An 8,628-nucleotide genomic window follows, 5' to 3' on the forward strand; every position below is an offset into this window, starting at 1 on the left:
TTAGCAGTGTCCCGGTAGATAGCATTAGCAGCCGGCTTCTCCTCAGCTGTATCCCGGCAGCAGCGTTAGCAGTGTCCCAGTACATAGCATTAGCAGCCGGCTCCTCCTCAGCTGTATCCCGGCAGCAGCGTTAGCAGTGTCCCGGTACATAGCATTAGCAGCTGGCTTCTCTTCAGCTGTATCCCAGCAGCAGCATTAGCAGTGTCCCGGTACATAGCATTAGCAGCCGGCTCCTCCTCAGCTGTATCCCGGCAGCAGCGTTAGCAGTGTCCCGGTACATAGCATTAGCAGCCGGCTTCTCTTCAGCTGTATCCCGGCAGCAGCGTTAGCAGCAGAGAAGCTGAACTTGCTCGAACGGTCCGCTGGAAAACCGAAGATCAAGGACGCGGCGACGCGGCCCTGCCACGGCAGCTGCCCGTGGGCAAACAAATAAGTCTCCAGCGTGCCGCTGTCCAGCAACCTCGAATCTGTAGGGGAGGGGGGGGCGGACACGACTCGCGGCAGTATTTTGAATTTGAGTGCAGTAACCGTTTTGGCCACATTCTTACATATAGCGCCTTTAAATGTATTTCATTCTAAATGAATTTATTAAACTAACTAATTCATTCAAATGGCCAAGAAAGATGAAGAAGAAACACATTTTGTTAGTAGATATACTACTAATTCCCTGCACCCTTTAGTTTTTCATCCATCCATCTTCATAACCGCTTATCCTCTTGAGGGTCACGGGGGGGCTGGAGCCTATCCCAGCTGACACTGGGAGGGAGGCCAGACTATTGCAGGGCTAACACAACCATTCATGCTCACATTCACACCTACGGCCAATTTAAAGTCACCAATTAAACTATCCCCAACCTGCATGTCTTTGGACTGTGGGAGGAAGCCAGAGTACCTGGAGAAAACATAGAAAACAGAAACATGCAAACTCTGCACAGAACGGCTCCCTCCTGGGATTGAACCAGGAACCCTCTTGCCGTGAGGCGACAGTGCTAACCACTACGCCATTGTGCCACCCTTTAGATTTTCAGTCTTATTATAATCTGGCTTCACCTTGGCTAATTGGTTAGATCCAAACCTTGCTCCTCCCCAGCTCCAGCTTCATATTATTGAAAAAAATCTATGTTGATGCTGAGTCTGTTACACTACATATATAAAGCAGTAAATTATTATGGATCCTGCTAAATGCTAACTAGCCTAGCTTAGCAGAGTGGTAGTAACTGTTCTGTAACTCTAGTGGAATTAATGTTATGTTGTGGTTAATTTAAATGTATTAAATATAAATTATTTGATTTAACTAGCTCATTGGGTCAAATAGACAAAAAAGATGTTAGTAGATACTTCCTTTTCCCTGCCCCCCTTAGATTGTCAAAATACAGAGCACAGTGTTAATGATTAATAGTCGGCCTAAAAAGGTACAAAGTAAGGTTTTAAAACTTAGCTAAACTGTACAACAGATATGTAATTAGCCTTCAAACTTCAAACTGTTTCTCTCAACTACACTGTTCCAGTCTGCATTTGTATGGCAGTTTACTGCAGTGATTAATGCTTTGCACCACAGTTGGATGATATTCCACACAGTTCTGTAGTAAAACACACACATGCAAATTACTCAATAATTAAGACTTCAAATAAAATCAAGTTGTCAGAAAGCATTAAAAGACACCAAAATAGGCAGTTTATTAAAAAAAACTTCCTTGAGGGAGGCTTATCCTCCGTTTCCTCTGGCTTGTTACTGATTCTCTTCGCCTGACAACTTAGTTTTCCTCCTGGAAACACAGACGTGTGTGTGGGTGAGAGATTGCTTTGTGGAGTAGCTGACGTCGCCTGCCTCATTTGTTTGGGTTTGCCCATAATTAACGTGTCAAAGCGCCAGAGAAAGACATTCGAGGTGTTAAGGGTGACAAGGTGACATGACACACTTTGAGGGCAACTCTAAAAATGTGCCGCGCCATCACCTTGTCAATTTTACCACCTCTGGTCTTTTTCCCCGAGTACCTCGGAGCGAGGGTTTGACAAAACAGCAGAGATATGACAACGTCTGTCTCCTAGCAACATGCCAGATCTCCTGTCTGTGGTTCAAATTGACTGAGAGACTCTTGAAAGCGTTAGCTCGCAGCGTCGCCATGAGTGCGATAGATAGTAGAGGTGCAGGTTGAACGGAAGACAGTACGTGTGATGAATCTCTAATCTGGTTGTTTTTCAACATCCAGTGAAAGTGTTTTTTATTTCTCTTTCCTCCGAACATTTACCTGCTGAGCTTCTTCAAAACTCAAGCTGGGTCTTTGTCTCTCCATAGCACAATACCTGAACACACATTCAAGCACATGTACACAAACATTCGTGCACGCCCACACACACGCACTCCTGCTGTGCTGCTCGCTGATGTGGGAATGAGCTCATACTCAGTTGGAGGAGCAGGGTCGGGGTGCGTTTGTGCCTGCTGCGTCGCCTTGTGCCGGATAGACTCAAGCAGCTGCAAAAAGATGCACAATGTTAAAACCTGTCTTCTCAGGTAACCACCTCGCCAGGAATGATTCTTATTTACCGCCTCCTATCAGACTTAAAAAGCACAAACCCAGACACCCAGGCAGACATGCCTTGGAGAAAACATATTTTACTGCACACGCTCTTTTCCATAAAAGTCTGTGATTTTCAAACGTCTCTTTAGAGCCTCTGGAGAATCGTAGCCCTCAGGCCTGTCCTTAGCAGTGAATTTTATCACCGTCTCTGTGGTGAACTCTTTTATTTAATAAGTGAATCGAAGTGTTTCATTCCACAGTGGGATGTTCTCCATTTGAAGAAATGAGACCTGCTCTTACAAAATGATTTCTGGCATGAGAGGAAAAAGCACATTATGGCCTGCGGTTAAAGTTATGAGTCATCTAAAGACCACTTTCACTTATAAAATGTTTTCAAAGGGAGTCGCTTTTGTTTTTGTTGAAATTGGTTGAACTTTTCAGGATTTTTATTGTCAAAACAGATATAGAGTGCTGACAGCACCATTGTCCCGCAGTTATTAATAGTTTTTAAATAATCCTCATTTACATAGTTTCCATAAGCAGCCTCATAGCTTAATTAAAAGTGTCAGTGTTGTTTGAAGTTTGGGCAGAGCTGCTGTGCTCGCCTTTATCTCAGGTCTTCAGGATCTTTACTTGAATCTGTAGATGGAGATCAGGCCTCCGGCTGCTGAAATCACAGCGTTCACCTCTTTTCATCTGCTTTGAAAATTGCACAATTTCTCAGTGTTGAAGATGCCTTTCATCAAAGAGCGGAGAGGGACTGTGATTTGTTTTGCTGATGAGAGTTTTTGGACTCTGTGTGACCTCGCTGAGGATTGATGGGATAGTGTGTAAAAGCACCAGTAGCAGTTGCTCACATGCGTACAGGTGTGTGATCTCACAAAAACAAACACATAATCACTCATGCATGTCAGTCTCTAAAACAATAGAGATAGTGCAACTTTAAAGATGGAAAATACATTAAAAATATAGTTTCTGTACATTTAGGCACATTTTCAAGTAAGATTGTTGCAGGACTTTTGTCATGTTTCCTGCATGGCTCAAAAATTTTATGCATAAATTGGCCCAAATGTTGCATAGTAATGGGGATTTTGCTTGAAAAGGTCAAGATTTTATATTTCATAACTCCCAGACTTGGCAAATAAAAATCTAAAATGCATTTCTCCCTCTATCAATTCCTCTTCCTCCTCCAGTTTTCGCAACAGAGTGCAACTCAGAGCTGATGTTACTGTGATTTCAATTTTCACTGGATTGTTTTTTTAATTACAAATATGACAGAATTGCATAAAATTGAAGACACATTCTCTGACATTTATTACTTGCCATGTTTTTTTGTGACGAGCTGCACAGAAAATACCTCAACATGATACTGTTGGCAACTGACCATCTCAATGAAAAATTTTAACAGCATTTAAAAGCTGCGTTATGTGATAAAACTGCTTTTTGGATCTAGTGTGCTTTAATATTTTGCACATTTACTTATTTTCAGTGGAATTTTTTATATTGAGATTTATTTGAGGTAGTGATATATAGATTTCCCGAAGGCTTGATATCAAATTCAGTCAGTGTAATCAACTTCGATGAACACTGACAAGTAGATTACATAAAGCAGTGCTGCTTTTACTTGAATGTGGGCGGATGTACGGTGCAATGCACTGACATATTTAGATTATTATTATATAAGTGTCTGACAACATTATGGAAAAGCTCAGTGACAGACCTTTTAGTTCAAAGTTAGTTAAACCAGAAAAAGCCCTCAAATCGCTATTGTCAAATCCACCAGACTTCATTTAAATTAGTAGTAATTTTAATGTCGTAAAACACACTTTATTCAAAAGGTGACAGAAGCAAAATAAAACTAAAAAAAAAAGCTGTCTTGGTTTGTCTTTCCACTGTTTGAACAGTCAAAGACTCTGGTTTGGTTGAAATAAAGCCATAATCCACTAAATTAGATGTGTAAATCTGCTTGCTCTGTACATGCTAAAATTACCATTGATTTAAATGGAGTCTGGTGGGGTTGGTGGACAACCAATGGTGATTTAGGGGCTGTGTCTGGTTAAACTAAAAAGGTCTCTCTCTTTAGGGCATCTTTTCATAATGCTGTCAGACACTTAAAATAATCATCTGAGCCTGTCAGTGGCAAAACAAACACTTTTAGTGGACTTAAATTGATGGTGCTCAATTGACAGGGATTGCATTGCATTTAGTTGCTGCTGGCTGCAGCCCCCTTACTCAACACTGGACCAGTTTCAAAAAATGTTGTTTCCATTAGTTACTTTGACAAAAAACATGAGAAAACAGTGTCCAAGTTGAAAAATACCGATGTTATCCTTTTAACACAGTCTAAATTAGGCTAAGGATCAGTTCATTCAGATAAAATATGACCAAACACTAGGTAAAGCTAACTCTGCATTCAGTGTCAACGCATCAGTACAAATTTGGTCAGTGCTTCTGTTAAGTTATCCAGTTTTATACCCTCTTTCTTTCTTTTGGTAAAGGTCTGTGTGATGTCTGTGTTTGAGATCAATCAGCTCTGCCTGTCCTCTCTATTTTCTCAGGTGAATTTGTTGCTGTTAACTGTGGAAAAAGTCTTCTGTTGTCAAATATTGGCTTTCAAGAATGAAACCAAATACCTCGAGAGATGTACTGGACGAACACTGTTGTGTTCCTCCAGTTGGGCGGCGTCCCAGCGGTGCAGGAGTTGGTGTCACACTCAGGCAGATCTGTGGGGCCGCGCTCATCCAGCAGCCCTGCCAGCTCTGACGCTTGCTGGCTCCTCAAGCTGGAAATTGCCATAATGTGTCCTGCAGTGGTCGGCTGCACAGGCCTCTATCGGGGGCTCCATCTGTGCTGAGCCCGCACACACACAATGCAGCACACGTCATCCTCAAACACAACAATACACAAAAAAAGCATTCGGTTTTATGGACATATGTGATAGCTGAGCATCTCATGCCTAAACTGTGAACATTAATCTGCTACTATAACAGCCTCCACTTCAGATGTTGGATTCAGGTGCTGCAGGGATTTGATCCCATTCAGCCACCAGAGCATTAGTGAGGTTCAACACTGATGTTGGGAGATAAGGTCTGGCTCACTGTCGGTGTTGCTGTTCACCCCAGAGGTGTTGAATGGAGTTGAGGTCAGGGCTTTGTGCAGGATAGTCAACTTCTTCCACACTAAACTGGGAAAAAAAACATTTCTTTATGGAGTTGGCTTTGTGCATAGGGGACATTGTGATGTTGAAACAGGAGATAACACATAATAGGAACCTGAAAAAGATGTTCCCTGGCTCCGTATGCCCTTAATAGGACAGGTGTTAGGTTTGGAGACTTTAATCATGACTCTGAAAGTAATGAAGTTGTACTGGCACAGGTTTTTGTCTAAATATAGTTACTCTTTTTGTTAAGAGGCCAGTTCAATTAATCACAGCCTAAGAAATTAAAATTGGAAAAATATTGGAAAAAGAGAGCCAAGTTAGGGTTATAAAAGAGGTCTAGGGCCAGGCACTAGGTCAAAGGTAAGGTAAGGTAAGACAGCTGCAATAACTGACTACTCCCAATGCCAAACGGGTTAATGTTAGGGAAAAAGACGTGGACAGAAGGTCTGAAACCTCCACATGCCCTCTTACTCAATAATTTTAATGTCAAAGTTTAATGTATTTATGGCTCTCTGTCTGACATGTCATATGTATTGATATGCAATATAAACCAAAGCAATTTTAGGGAACAAGAGTGAAAAGAAAGTGGCATGAACACAAGAGGGTTAATGTGCGTCAACAGAATATTTAACTGGGAAACATAGGACCTAGGAAACTAAAGATCCTGGGAACACAGGACCCCGGAAACATAGGGTCTTGGAAACATACAGTAGGACCTTGGGAACATAGGACCCTGGGAACCTAAGACCTTGGGGACATAGGACTGTGCAAACATAGGACAGTGGGAACATAGGACCTTGGGAACCTAGAACTTAGGAAACTAAAGATCCTGGGGACATAGGACCCTGGAAACATAGGACTTGGGAAAACAGGACCTAGGAAACAAAAGATCCTGGGAACATAGGAGCTTGGGAACTTAGGACCCAGGGAACATTGATACACTTGTAGTCCTAGTCATCGAAGCTTGCTAACTCTCAGTTAGCCAGGTAGTTAGCTCAGTCACTGACTTAATATGTTCACACAGTTCTTCAAAAGAAACATTTGTTTCTGAACCATAACTCATTTGTGTAGCTTTTTGGCAATCACTAACACATCAACTAAACCAAAGTATGTTTGCATTTGTGGTCCTGAAATATGTGGCTCCAGAGGTATCTAGAAGTCCTACAGTAGAATGACTAATAACTGCAAGTAGATGAACCACTGTAGCTGATGAGCTAACACTAGCCAGGTAGAAACATGCGAGCGGTCATCAAGCTTGCTAACTTTCAGTTGATGATAATCTTAAAGCAATTTACTCATGCAGACTTTTTACCTGTAATCTCTTTTTTGGAGAAGTTTATACTCCAGTGAGTACGTTTACATGGACAGTTTAATTCCCTTTTCATTCGGAATGAAAATTCATTCCTATTAAAAGTGATCTTGTAAACACCTAATTCGGAATGAAAATGGCCAATACAATTGAAAATTCAATCCGATGTAAGGGGCTGGAATATTCCGTTTCTAATTCCGAATGAAAGAATTTCTTGCACTTGTATACAATCATTCCTCTCTGAGTTCATTCTGGTCTTTCTGCGCATGCTCGTTTCCTTGCCCTTCTGGCGCGATGACGTATATAGCTCACATAGCAACGGGCTGAGATAGAGCAGTCAGACTCGTTGCACTCACCAGTTTCCATTTGCCACAGCACGGTCTTCTATCTCCCTTCTTTGACCTTCTACCTCCCGTCTCCTCCTCAACAGACGAAGCATTAGCAGAACAAGGTTGTTGTTGTACTGCTGCTTCAAGAATATAAGCAAAACGGGGCGTCGGTGGCTTAGTGGTAGAGCAGGCGCCCCATGTACAAGGCTGTTGCTTACTTACTTACTTTAGATGTACTCTCAACTTAGTAAAGACTACTCAGAATTACTATTTTAATCTACTAAATTATTGCATGTGAAATTTACTGTGTGTGTAGTCCATACAACACACTTATCTAAGTTGGACTAACTTATGTGACATTCCCTGTAACTTAGCATTTCTAAGTTATATTTACTTGATCAGCAATCTGACTTTCTTGCTAAAACCATGCAAACCGATTGCCTCGAAAAAAGCAAGTAAGTGTTACTTCAGTAACCTAAGTGCTTCAAATATCTATACATGAATGAAAAACAGATTCCAATCTCCTAAAATAATCCAGTTAATACAGTTCAACATAATAAATCAAGGTAATAACACAGTTAAAATTTCAATTATATCCATTTTTTTTTTTAATTTTTCTTCCTTTTATATCAACACATCAACAATTCATTGAATTGTTGAATTTCCAGCATCAGAATCATTTCGGAACAAAAATGATCCATCTGATTTTGAGGTGCTTATTTTAAACAGTGAGGTAGCGGTAAGACAAGCTTAAGTGTGGTACAGTAGGTTGTTTAGAAAAAGACACAAAGGTCTGCACAAGGTGGAAAAAGGAACAAAGGTCTTAAAATGGGGCTCGTCCAAACAAGATGGCACTGGTTTACATTCATTACATTTCAAAAAGTCACAGAGCACACTTTAGTTTCAGATCCGTTAACAAATGCCACTCTAAAATCGTATTGTGCTGGTTTAAAACAATTTTAAGAGGCTGTGTGCAGCTATTGTCATGGCAAAGACTGGCTTCTATATAACACAATTTAAATGACAGTATAAAAAATAAGCTCAACCACTACTACATTTTTGGGACCATACCAACAGGTACAACTATCCAGCAACAATATACTGATCTTTTTTGCATCAAATAAAAACATTTAGTATAACAGCCCAAACAAGAGGCAAAGTGCCTCAGGTAGGTTCTGGAGATCATCCATTACAATACCTCCTTCAACAATGATGGCACTAGACACTGGGTCAAGGTGGAGCTGATTCGGAGAGAGTTGCACATCTTCAGGGACAACAGTCAGCACCCCCACAGATACTTGTGCCCAGGTC

At 41.1% G+C, this 8,628-nt stretch overlaps 1 protein-coding gene across 2 annotated transcripts in view; it reads left to right on the forward strand.

The window, feature by feature from the left end:
• The window catches only part of rnf152 (ring finger protein 152), a 111,746-nt gene that overhangs the window by 76,733 nt on the left and 26,385 nt on the right, over positions 1–8,628 (forward strand). The window lies entirely within an intron of this gene.

Source organism: Epinephelus moara, chromosome 11 (genome assembly GCF_006386435.1).
Source record: "Epinephelus moara isolate mb chromosome 11, YSFRI_EMoa_1.0, whole genome shotgun sequence".
Classification (NCBI taxonomy): Eukaryota; Metazoa; Chordata; class Actinopteri; order Perciformes; family Serranidae; genus Epinephelus; species Epinephelus moara.